An 11,082-nucleotide genomic window follows, 5' to 3' on the forward strand; every position below is an offset into this window, starting at 1 on the left:
GTAGGGAAGGCCTCTTGGGGGAGATGTGCTTTTAATAAGGTTAAAATCAGTCCGTCAGTCAACGGTATTTATTGAGCACTTACTGCGCGCAGAGTAATAATAACGTTGGTATTTGTAAAGCGCTTACTATGTGCAGAGCACTGTTCTAAGCGCTAGGGTAGATACAGGGTCATCAGGTTGTCCCACACGAGGCTCCCAGTTAATCCCCATTTTACAGATGAGGTAACTGAGGCACCGAGAAGTTAAGTGACTTGCCCACAGTCACCCAGCAGACAAGTGGGAGAGTGCTGTACTAAGCACTCGGGGGAGTCCAGTATAACAATATAACAGACTATCGACTAGGCCACGGTGCTTCTCACTGCTATAATGCTCCTAAACATCACTGAGGTCGCAATTCCTCCGCGAGGCCTTCCCCGATTAAGCCCTCTTTTCCCCGGCTCGCTCTCCCCTCTGCGTTGTCTGTGAACTCTGGGCATTTGATATCTGCCCCAACCCCGTGGGACTTATATATATATCTATCTATCTTTAAATTATATCTTCTAAATTATTTATTTATATTCATGTCTTTCCACCCCCGCCACCCCCTAGCCTTTAAGCTCATTATGGGCAGGGAGCGGGGTCTGCTAATTCTGTTGTGCTCTCTCCCGAGGGCTTAGTACAGTATCCCGCACGCGGTAAGCGCTCAGTAAATACCATCGATTGAAGGAGAGAGGCCCGCCAGTGCCCTCTCTTTCAGGGTGAGTTTCGGGGGGTGTGGGAGGGCGGGGGTCGCCCCGCAGAAGAGGTGGCGCACGAAGGAAGTGAGCTGCCAGTAGGTAGCCAACCCCACCACCAACCAAGACACACGCTCCTATCTTAGCTTCGGTTGTCTAAAAACCAAGCTGCCGAAATCTCAGGCTTGTGTAGTTCCTGTCGGCGTCTGGTTTGGCTGGAAGACGGGGTCCTTCCCTGGGGAAGCTGGAATTTACCTCTTAAACTTGAGCTTTTTCCCTGCCCTTTTAAAGAACGCCAATTTCTTAGGCCCCTTTCCCAGCTGAGACTGTGGCCTAATGGTCCGGGAAACATCCCGATGGAAATTTCAAGTCAGCAGCGAGTTTAGGAACCACAAACAAGGCTGGGGACCGGGAATATTCTTTGATTCCACATTCCTTTGTTTCCCCAAACCGGCCCAACTCCTCCTTCGGAGCCGGTAATGACTTTCAAAGTTCTCTTCCATGCGTTTACGGGAAACTTCAGATTGGATTTTCTGCCCTCCCCAGAGAGGATCCAGGGGTCGGGCCGGGCCCGGGCTGGACGCGCTCAGCTCGCGGGCCTGTGGGAAATGGCCGGCTCTGACCCGCCGCGGCCTTCGGGAAATGGCCCCCGCTGGCCGACCCTGACCCTCTGAAGCCTGAGGAGGAAGCGGCCACACCCGGATCGGGGCAGGGCCGGGCTGGGCCGAGCCTCGCTGCCAACTGGCATGGCCCCGGAGGGGCACCGTGGCCCATTCCCCTGGCTGAGGAGTGGCACCGGCGGGCCGAAGGCGGCGAGGGGAGGCGACGACGCTTCCCGTTCTGTCCCGTCCCAGCCCCCTGCGGCTCAGGCCTCTCCCCCACCACCGGCCTGACGGTGCGGGGGGACTCCGATTCGAATGTTAATAATAAGAAAGATAATTGTGATATTTGTTCGGTGCCTGCTATATGCCAGGCACCGTACTAAGCACTGGGGTGAGTACCAGCAAATCAGGTCGGACACAGTCCCTGTCCCCCGGGAGGCTCACGGCCTCAATCCCCATTTTCCAGACGAGGGAACCGAGGCCCAGAGAAGCGGAGCAAATTGCCCAAGTTCCCACAGCGGATAAGTGGCGGAGACGGGATTGGAACCCAAGACCTTCTGACTCCCAGGGTCTATCCACTACGTCATGCCGCTTCCCAGTCCTCCCAGGACCGCCACCCAGGCAGGACCTTATTTTGTTTGCTGGGCTTTGCCGTCGTGGGGGTAGGTAGAGCTTGTGAGGGCAAGTTGTCCAGACCCCACACCAGGAAGGGCACGTTTCCGGATGTAGGTTGAGGCCAAGGCCGGAGTGGGCTGGAGACTCTTGGAAAAAGCCCAGCCTGTTTCGGGCTGGTGTGGCCACGTAGTGTCGGCTCTTCTGGAGAGGAGGGAGGGGGAGAGGAGCAGCATGGCCTAGTGGACGGAACACGGGGCTGGGAGTCGGAAGGACCTGGGTTCTAATCCCAGATCCACCACTTCTCTGCTGGGTGGACTCGAGCAAGTCACTTCACTTCTCTGTGCCTCACTTACCTCGTCTATAAAATGGGGATTAAAACTGGGAGCCCTAAGTGGGACGTGGACTGTAACTAACCTGATCAGCTGATATTCTACCTCAGTGCTTAGTATAGTAAGCTCGTGTAAGGCACCTAGTAAGAGCCCAATAAATACCCTTAAAAAAAAGAGAGAAAGTGCTGTACTAATTGCTTGGGAAAATACAGTGGACAGAGTTGGTGGGCACAATCCCTGCCCACGAGGACCTTATAGTCTAGAGAGGAGCCTTGCCCTCAAGATGAGATTATCTTTCTTTGAGCCAAACCTTCCTGTGGAAAGAGACACAAGGCAGCAAAAGAGAAAACGGGGTAGGCGCTACAAACGTTAACTAAAGCAACATAACGAGGGATGATATTTTTGTGTGACCGGAATGTGTTTGTGCGTGCACGCGTCTCTATGTGGATAGATATAGAATAATAACATGTTTTTGGGTGGCGTTGTTCTCATTCACTGTTTCATTATCTCTGAAGGACTCCTGGGACCATATACCTTTTCAAATTGTATTTCTTAAGCGCTCACTATGTGTCAAACACTGTTCTAAGCTCCGGAGTAGGAACAGGCTAATTGGGTTGGACACAGCCCCCGTTCTGCGTGGGGCTCACAGTCTAAGTAGGAGGGAGAAAAGGAAAACCGAGACCCCGAGAAGTTGGATGGACACCCAGAAAGCATTTGGCGGAACCAAGATTAGGACCCAGGTCCTCTGACTCCCAGGTCTGTGCTTTTCCCACTGAGCCATGCTGCTTCCCTACGTACATTCCAAGCGCTTAGTACAGTGCCCTGCACATAGTAAGCGCTCAATAAATACTACTGAATGAATACGTATTCTGTGATTATCTACTGGTCGGGGGTCTTCGCAGATACCCAGCCCAGTTTTAAAGACAGGGTGAATGTGGGTTATTTTGACGCTGTCTGATGCAAAGAAAGTAATAGGCCTTCGACCTTCATTTTCTTGTCCGGTGGTCAACACATTCAGCAGTGTCATAATTTAGAGAAATTCTTCTAACAACCATTCTAGACAAGCCATTGGATCAAAGAAACTTTAGCCCAGAGACAAAACCAGAGTCATCTGATTCATCTTCTGGAAGTCAAGAGGTTACCCGGAAATCATTTCAGGAGGTTGGGTGGCCATATTGTTACTAAACTTCACAGAAGACATTTCGCAAACGGATGACCGGTGGATGTTATGAAAATATTATTCTTTGAATGACAAGAGACAGAAAAGACAGAACAAGACCTTAGAAAACATCTTTCAACTCAATTAAAAAATGAAATTCAGGGAAAGACAGCGATAATAGCTTCATCCATGTAAAATAGCCCAAATTGCTAATTAGAATAGGGAACACGAGAGATTGATCTTCAATCAACTCAAATCCATAAAACGTCACGTCTTCTGAAAACAGGTTCATGTGTCTTTCGAAATGTGAACTTTTTGGCAGCTCCGGATATAACCGAGATTTAAAATGTGTTTGAAAAAATTTAGCTTCCCCACAGGGGATGAACAGACTCGTAAAAATTACCTTTTCTTCTTAGTCTCTGTTAAAATCACAGAACCTTTGTGTATTTTCCAATAGCCCTATGCGGGAAGAAAAGTATTGACGTTCACATCCGGACTTCTTCTGGCAGACCAAGAGGAGAAGCTGATGGAGGAGGCTGGGGAATGCGTCCTGCCTGCAGAAATAGAAGGTCTCTGAGCCGGTCTGGCTTCAGGTGGAAGGAAGGTAATCGGTTAAAATCAGGGCGCGACATGGCAGGGATCCTCGAAATGGTAGGTACGTGGGACATTCAAGATGGCGCCTAAACTAGAGACCTATTCGTCCGTCACTAGTATTTTTCGAGTACCTACTATGTGCTGAGTCCTGGATGTCCTCAACACGTGGATGAAGACAATAGATTGATATAGATATTGATATCTGTTTCCCCCTCTAGGCTATAAGCTCGCTGTGGGCGGGGAATGCGTGGGCTTATTATTGTATTGTACTCTCCCAAGTGCTTAGTACAGTGCTGTGCACACAGTCAGCACTTAATAGATACCACTGAATGAAAGAATATGGGCAGGCAATGTATCTGCTAATTAATAATAATAATGTTGGTATTTGTTAAGCGCTTACTATGTGCAAAGCACTGTTCTAAGCGCTGGGGAGAATACAAGGTGATCAGGTTGTCCCACGTAGGGCTCACAGTTTTAATCCCTATTTTCCAGATGAGGTCACTGAGGCACAGAGAAGTGAAGTGACTTGCCCAAAATCACACAGCTGGCAAGCGGCAGAGCCGGGATCAGAACCCATGACCTCTGACTCCCAAGCCTCGGCTCTTTCCACTGAACCACGCTGCTTCGCCATGTGTTTTCTGTTAATTCTGATCATTCTGATAATGCTTAGCACAGTGCTCTGCACATAGTAAGCGCTCGATAAATATGATTGACTGATTGCTAAGCAGCGTACTAAGGACAGGTAGATGCAAGATAATCAGGTCCCTCATGGGGCTCACAGTCTAAGTAGGAGGGAGAACAGGCGTTGAATCCCCATTTTTCAGTTGAGGAAACTGAGTCACAGAGCCCCAGAGAAGTGAAGCGCTTTACCCAAGGTCACACAGCAGGCAAGTGGCAGAGCTGGGGCTTAGAATCCAGATCCTCTGACTCCCAGGACTGTGGTCTTTCCACTAGGCCACACTGCTTCTCAATTATTGTTATTATGATTTTTATCATTATAATCCTTATTACTATTGCTCGGGAAGCAGCGTGGCTCTGCGGAAAGAGCACGGGCTTAGGAGTCGGAGGTCATGGGTTCTAATCCCGGCTCCGCCGCCTGTCAGCCGTGTGACTTTGGGCAAGTCACTTAACTTCTCGGTGCCTCGGTGACCTCATCTGTAACATGGGGATGAAGACTGTGAGCCTCACGGGGGACAACCTGATTACCCTGTATCTACCCCAGCGCTCAGAACGGTGCTCGGCACATAGTAAGCGCTTAACAGACAGCAACGTTATTATTGTTATTCTGGGTTTGAGTGTGTCTGGGGGGGGGGGGTCTGTGCGTTGAGCTAGATAAGGGAGAGAATGCTGTCTCCAAGAACCAACCCGTGGGATTAGGAAGAAACCGAGAGCCGTGGTTTCTCGCCCCTTGAAGGAAGACCTCTACCTTTCCACCCTGACCTAGGGTAATGAGTGTTTGCGCTCACTGATTTGCTCAAGAGCCGAAGGAGGCCAAAACGAAAAAAGGACCAAACAGATAATCTGACCTTTTAGCCCACAGACAATGTTCTTAGTAAAGCCTGGCACGGACTCTGCCCTCCTCCGCCAACTTTCCAGTCTTCCAACACCTTCCAACACCCCAGTAAAAACCGTGGCTGGAAACCAATTTCCAACTCCAAAAATGCCTTCAGAAGAAGTCATGTCATTAATGCAGCCTCAGAAAACCACCCCTCTTGCAGGGGCCCTTTGAGATGGGCCCTCCCAAAGACCCTCCGTACCGTTCATGCCGTGTCCCGGTGCTAGGATACGGGATTCGATGGGTACCAAAATCCTGCCTAACCAAGTACCGAGGCGGTGCTTGAGATAATTCATCCATCGGTGGTATTTACTGAGTCCTTATTGCGTGCAGAGAGGACTGTTCCAAGTGCAAAGGAAAGTACAATACAATAGAATTAGTAGACACAGTCCCAGCCCACACGCAGTTTACAGTCTAATAATAACAACAGTAAACTGTGGTATTTGTTAAGCAATTCATTCATTCAATAGTATTTATTGAGCGCTTACTATGTGCAGAGCACTGTTAGTTTGTGCCAGGCACAGTTCTAAGCACTGGGATAGATCCAAGCTAATTGGGGTGGACACAGTTCCTGTCCCACAGAAGACTTACAGTTTTAATCCCCATTTTAAAGATGAGGGAATTGAGGCCTAGAGAAGTGAAGTGACTTGACCAAGATCACACAGCAGGCAAGGAGAGGAGCTGGGATTAGAACCCAGGTCCTTCATTCCCAGGCCGGGGCTCTATCCACTAGGCCACGCTGCTTCTCGAGAGGGGGCCTACGGTCTAACGGGGGTCCTTTCCACCCTTCTGGCTGACAACCCCCAGCCCCCGAGTCCCCCGCCCTCAGCCCAAGTGTGGGGCAGCCAACTTTGGCCCTGGGGAGGAGATCGGCCTCAGAGAGAATGAGGTCTCTGGGCCCGGGGGCTGCAGGAACCATTCCCATTTCACCACGGGGGAAAAACAAAACAGAGGGAGTTGTCGGTCTTTGGACAGAGGACCCTGGCAGCGGATCTTGGAGCAAACAGCAAACCGTGCAGAACTTGGAGTTTAAGGCAGCGGTGTTGAAATAAAACTGTGGTTAATGGCGGGGCAGAGCGCTGCCTGGGGTGGAGATGGGGGTTCAGGGACGCGGCCTGACCCCCGGTCTCGGGCTTCACGCTTCTCCGTCGGCCTGGCTTCCCGGCGAGAATTAACAGTGAGGCACCTCGGTCGGGCTCAAGAAGGAGAGGCCTGGAAAAATAAGGTTATGCGTTCTTTTCAATTGGCAGATCGGGTATAAGTCTCCAGACGAAGCAAACAAACGGGCCTGAGCTAAAAACAGCGCAGAGAAACTCGAAGCCTTAGCGGTAGGTACCTGACGTGTCAGAGAGTGATTGATTTCTCTGATGCCGTGGGCTTCCCCATCTCCACGCGAGGTCCTAAGAGACCTATCTGGGAAGGCGGCTTCTGGTGCCCCATCCTCTCCAACCTTCTCTGCAGAAATGGAATCACTGGGAGCCGGGGCCGGAGAGAGACCAGGGGTAGGGCGGGATCGGACCAGGGAGAGCGGCAGTTTTGGTGGCTTTTCTGTGGAGAGAAGAGAATTCATTCAATAGTATTCATTCAGTAGTATTTATTGAGCGCTTACTATGTGCAGAGCACTGTACTGAGCGCTTGGAATGGACAAATCGGGAACAGAGACAGTCCCTGCCCTCTGACGGGCTTACGGTCTAATCGGGGGAGAATGTGTGCGGGCCACCTCCCACCCTCTGATAAAGTGGGATCAATCAATCACATTTACTGAGCGCTTATTTGCAGAGCACTATATCAAGGGCTTGGGAGAGTACGATAAAATAGAACACGTTCCCTGCCCACCACGAACTTACAGTCTAGAGGGGAAGACGGAAGACCAAGAGAAACAAGACTGCAGGGTTAGTTACGGGGGAGGTGATGGGATCCAGCTATGAAGGGGGAGCCGACGGACAATTGTCGGGAAGGGTAAGATCAGGAGCAGTGGACGATCAGGGAGGGAAGTCAGCTTTGGAGGGCCAAGAACACTGGGTTGGAAGACCAGGAGAGGAGGTCGGGAGAGAAGGGAACCTGAGGGCAAAGAGGGGAGGAAGGAGGTAGGCCCCTGAAGGATGAACTTGGAGAGTGGGACAGAGCAGAGTCCCGAGAATGAGGAGGTGGCAAGAAAAGAACCAGAAAAACAAGAGAGGCGGAAACAGGTACGGAGAAAGCCTTAAGAGCTGATAGGCAAGCGAAATGAAGCTAAATAACGTTAAGAATTTAGCTTCCTCACGATTCTTTAGTCGCAATATCCAGTATCCAGCTTCCAATAATTTAATTGAAAATGAGATTTGCCAGTGAAAATGATTGATCCTTCATCTGCCCTTATGCCATCTTAATACACGTTGCTTTCTGGCAATATCCGTCGCTATTTTATTATCCTTTGGAAAATTATCTCTATTGTCTGTCTCATCCCCTTATGTGAGTCTGGAGACAAAGAATTGATTTATTTTTAGCTGTGTTTCTCTAATGGTCACCCTATACAAGCTCTACTTGATTATCTTTGTATTTTTTGAGATATTTTTCTGATTTATCTTAGTCTCTCAGGGCAGTGCCCATCCTTCCTGGTCATCAGCTCTTCCTAATGGGTTTTGAATTCTCAAAAACATCGTGCAATTCTTCCTTCACCTCTCTCTGTCTTTTTCCTTTTTCTAATTCTTTATCGTGCTTGTCTTCGACTGATTCTTAGTTATTCGCTATACTTCATGTCCTTTCATATTGAACAAGTGTTCAGTATAGTGCCCGGCACACAGTAAGCACTTAACAAATACTCTTATTATTATTTGAAAGAATTCAGCATTTTATGGCAAGGTGAGTCACAGATCCTCGGGGTACACATTGCTTTATTTTTCGATGCGGTCTTCCCATGCTATTTTTTTCCTCTTCTCTCTTCCAGACCATTTATGTGTTTTGGGAAGTTGCACCGGTGATTTGTCACTCTTAATTCTCAACTCACTAAACTGTCATCTCGAATTCACCCACCCTTACCATCTCAGCATCTCTGGAGCATCCTCCATGCTCTTTGGCTTCCCTGGAAAATCACTCTGGTTCTGGGCTCCCTCCAGTTGGTTATTTATGGATGAGATCGAGGTGCGGAGAGTAGGTTGGCTTTAGAGGAGCAAAGTTAAGTGGGCAAGGTTGTGATAGGAGAGCAGTGAGGTGAGGTAGGAGGAGGCAAGGTGATTGAGTAGTTGAAAGACAATGGTGAGGGGCTTTTTTTTGATGCGGAGGTGGATGGGCAGCCACTGGGGGGGTTCTTAATGTTGGTATTTGTTAAGCGCTTACTATGCGCAGACCCTTATTCTAAGCGCTGGGGGAGATACAGGGTCATCAGGTGGTCCCACGTGAGGCTCCCAGTCTTCATCCCCATTTTCAGATGAGGGAACTGGGGCCCAGACACGTGAAGTGACTTGCCCACAGTCACACAGCTGACAAGGGGGCAGAGCCGGGATTCGAACCCATGACCTCTGACTCCCAAGCCCGGGCTCTTTCCGCTGAGCCACGCTGCTTCTCACTGCTGTTCTTGAGAGGTGGGGAAACAGGGACTGAACTCCAAATCCAGGTAGCTTAATCAATCAATCACAAATGAGGGAAAGGGGGCAGGTGTCTCTGATTTTGTCCCTCAGTCCCCACTACCGATTATTCTGGTCTCTTCCCCCAGCTGAGAGGAGAAATCCAATTCATCTGGGAAGACTCACTTCTCCTTCCCCACGTCCCTGCAGATAAGAGGTGGAGGATCCAGACAGAGTTGGTCTCTTCTTCTCCCAACCTCATCTCTCCTCAAATCCTTCCCCAGCCGAGAAGGGAGCGGGGTAGCTTCCCCCAAATTTGAACATCCATAATAGAGAAGCAGCGTGGCTCAGTGGAAAGAGCCCGGGCTTGGGAGTCAGAGGTCGTGAGTTCTAATCCCGGCTCCGCCACTTGTCGTCTGTGTGACTTTGGGCAAGCCGTTTAACTTCTCTGTGCCTCAATTTCCTCATCTGTAAAATGGGGATTAAGACTGTGAGCCCCACGTGGGACAACCTGATTACCTCGTATCTCCCCCAGCGCTTAGAACAGTGCTTGGCCCATAGCGCTTATCAAATACCATCATTATAATGGATTTCAATCAGTCGGTCGTATTTATTGAGCGCTTAGTGCATGCAGGGCGCCGTACTAAGCGCTTGGAAAAGTACAATACAGGGCAGAAACCGGCCTCAAACCCTATTACCTATTTCCGATAAGAGAGGTAGATTTTTTCCAAAGCTGTGTACTTCATTGGGTTTTAACTCACAAACCTGGAGTAAGAGCCACTTGAATTTAGCATGTAAATTTATGCAATTGAGTTGCAAATTAGGGGTTCCCTAGATGAATTGAATAACCAAATCCAGCAGCATTTATTTTAATTGAGCGCATGTTTACAGATGTGGGCCTAAATGAAGAACTAGAGTGAGTTCAGGGTAAGGTGACCCTGTTCACTTCTCTGTGCAGGGAAAATAATCACCAGCAACACATTTGTTCTGTTTGCAACAGGTCAGCTGATTTATTATTTCTTTTTAATTGGGCGGCAAGATGTTCAAATAATTTCGTTTAGCCGGAAATTCCCAGAGTCCTAAATAGCCTCAGTCTAAATAGTTCAATCAACTTGAATTCAGCTTTATTGCCATTGTTCTCGTCTGCCCGTCTCCCCCGATTAGACCGTAAGCCCGTCAAAGGGCAGGGACCGTCTCTATCTGTTGCCGACTTGTTCATTCCAAGTGCTTAGTACAGTGCTCTGCACATAGTCAGCGCTCGATAAATACTATTGAATGAATGAATAGTGATAAAATTGGTAATTCTACCCTCTACCCCACCCTCGGCCCCACACCACATAACAACAACAGTGATGATAATAGCATTTGATAAGCGTTTACTATGTGTCAAGCACTGTACTAAGCGCTGGGGTAGATACTAGGTAATCAGGGCCCACATGGGGCTCACAGTCAAAGTGGGAAGGAGAACAGGTAATGAATCCCTATGTTACAGTTGAGAAAACTGAAGCACAGAGAAATCAAATGATTTACTCATTCAATAGTATTTAATGAGCGCTTACTATGTGCAGAGCACTGTACTAAGCGCTTGGCGTGGACAGGTCGGCAACAGATAGACAGGCCCTGCCCACTGATGGGCTCACAGTCTAATCGGGGGAGACAGACAAAAACAGTAGCAATAAATAGAATCAAGGGGATGGACATCTCATTACGCCATAGCAATACACATAGCATACACGAGAAGCAGCGTGGCTCAGTGGAAAGAGCACGGGCTTTGGAGTCAGAGGTCATGGGTTCGAATCCCAGCTCTGCCACTTGTCAGCTGTGTGACTGTGGGCGAGTCACTTAACTTCTCTGTGCCTCAGTGACCTCATCTGGAAAATGGGGATTAAGACTGTGAGCCCCACGTGGGACCACCCGATTCCCCCGTGTCTACCCCAGCGCTCAGAACGGTGGTCTGCACATAGTAAGCGCTT

Source organism: Ornithorhynchus anatinus, chromosome X3 (assembly GCF_004115215.2).
Source record: "Ornithorhynchus anatinus isolate Pmale09 chromosome X3, mOrnAna1.pri.v4, whole genome shotgun sequence".
In the NCBI taxonomy this organism is placed as follows: domain Eukaryota; kingdom Metazoa; phylum Chordata; class Mammalia; order Monotremata; family Ornithorhynchidae; genus Ornithorhynchus; species Ornithorhynchus anatinus.